This window comes from Adiantum capillus-veneris, chromosome 4, assembly GCF_014529385.1.
Source record: "Adiantum capillus-veneris isolate H3 chromosome 4, ASM1452938v2, whole genome shotgun sequence".
NCBI lineage: Eukaryota > Viridiplantae > Streptophyta > Polypodiopsida > Polypodiales > Pteridaceae > Adiantum > Adiantum capillus-veneris.
Genome location: NC_140934.1, coordinates 167,049,482 through 167,051,983, shown reverse-complemented (window position 1 = coordinate 167,051,983; position 2,502 = coordinate 167,049,482).

Here is a 2,502-nt window from a genome sequence, read left to right as displayed (position 1 = left end):
TGATCTTCATGTTGAAAATGAGCCTTATGGTTTCAAGGCCATATGGTGCTATTTATGTCTACAAGGAACCCTATGGCCCCAAGGCCATAGGGTGGTCATGTTGCTTTATGTACTGCAAACAAGACCTTAGGGATTTCCACTTGGTTTTTGTGGTGTATGACCCCTGTGATCATGAGGCCATAATTTGTCTACAAGGAACCCTATTGCCCCAAGGCCATAGGGTGGTCATGTTGCTTTATGTATTGCAAACAAGAGCTTAGGGATTTACACTTGGTTTTTGTGGTGTATGACCCCTGTGATCATGAGGACATAATTTTTCTACAAGGAATCATATGGCCCCATGGCCATAGGGTGGTCATGTTGCTTTATGTACTGCAAACAAGAGCTTAGGGATTTCCACTTGGTTTTTGTGGTGTATGACCCTGTGATCATGATGCCATAATTTGCTATATGTTATTCTACAAGCTACTTACAAAGTGTGGTACACAATTATCACCCTATAATCAAAAGCTCACTAGCAATACACTTTGGATCCCTTTTTTAACGATTCAAAAAAACTCTAAGCAATACGGTGATCAAATTTATGACCATACGGTGCTCAAATTTATACCAAAAACTATTGACTCACCTCTAAAAATCCACCCTTAGGTCCTAGGGCCATACGGTCCTCTCTTTGTTAGTGAAGATCTCTATGGCCTTACAAAAGTACTATGTACTACATACATGTACCTCATGTCCAAAAGGTGTTCTATTTTGAGACATTGAACCATAGGATCATTATATTGCATATTTGTATTAACAGCCTAAGGTCACCAAAGTGGCCTACAAGAGCATTATGTACTACCTACAAAGTACACTTAATGGATCTTAGGCCATTAGGTGTACGTAAGGTTGCTTAGGTGTTATGTAGAAATTCTATGACCCTAAGGTGCTATATTTTGAAGCTAAAGACCATAGACTCGTCTCCTTTTTGCCTATGTACTAGCACCATAGGGCCATATTTGGTCTTAATGTTAACAAGGATCCCTATGGCCATAGGGTGCTATTTATGATTAAAAGAAACCCTATGGACCTTAAGTCCATAGGGTGGTCATATTGCTTTATGTACTACAAACAAGAGCCAGGGATTTTCACCTTACTTTTTGTGGTGTATGATCCCTATGATCCTAAGGCCATAATTTTATTTTATTTTTTCTACAAGCTACTTACAAAGTGTGGTCTACATTTATTACCCTTAAGGTCACTAGCAAGACACTTTGGATCTCTTTTTTGACAACTTTGGAAAAAGTCTAAGCCTCTTAGTTAAACTATAACATAAAATATTTGACACTCCTATTTAGGATATTTTATTGTTTCATAGATTCATAACCCTATGGTCTTGAGGCCATAGGGTGTCATGGGAACCATATACTTTGCACCCAATGGTCACACTACCCTATGACCCTAAACTTTAGATTCATGGGTTTCTCTAAATTCTATAAATGCTACATACAATTTCCATAAACCTAAATTGATACAATTTTATCAAGGTCTTATAAACCTAAATTGATACAATTTTATCAAGGGCTTATAAACCTAAATTGTAAGTGCTCTATTTTGCATCTAAGAACAATATGCTCATCAATTTTGCACTTATACGTCAATAAGGAACCCTATGTACTTAAGGCCATAATGTGGTCTAGTTGTGCTACGTACTAGATACAAGATCTGTGTGTGCTACATACAAAGATGACATAATGGCTCTCTACTTGTATTTTTTGGCCCCATGGTCATAATCTCATCCTTTTGCATCCTTACATTAAAAAGGAGCCCTATGGACCTAAGGCCGTAGGGTTCTAGCATGGATCCATTAGTACATAATGCCAAAACAATACAAACCCTTGTTCCATGATCTTTTCAAGTGTCAATCTATTTGAAAACATAAGATTTATCACAAAGTACATAATGATAGAACATTACAAAATATTGCTCCATCATCTGTTCAAGTGTAAATATATTTGATCCAGCCTATGGCTTACGGTCATAGGGTGTTGATACCATAACGTGAAAATTTTCTTGTGTTTATAAATCAACTTTTGGCCTTATGACAATGTACATTGTCCTTAACATCGAAAATAAACTCAAGTTACAAAATAAAAAGAAATCTTTAAATATGAAAACTAAACATTTGGCACATCAAACTCACATGCTACTCAAAACTTTGATAGAAAGAGTTAGAAAACTTTCACATCTTCATATTTTGTGGTTATATTTGATTCATCTATTTTGAAGATACTTTAATTACCAAGCATACATATCTTATGGGCACATGGTTAAAAGGTGCTCTTTGCTCTTTGGCACCATTTGTTCATGAAATATTTGCACACTTCAATTCAAATCATCTCATTAGAAAATACTCTAAATCATAAGCATACACAATTGTTTTGTGAAATAAAATCAGACCAATGTTTAAGATTTCAAAATCAACGTTCAAAATTAGAAAGTCAAAGAAAAACACCAAAC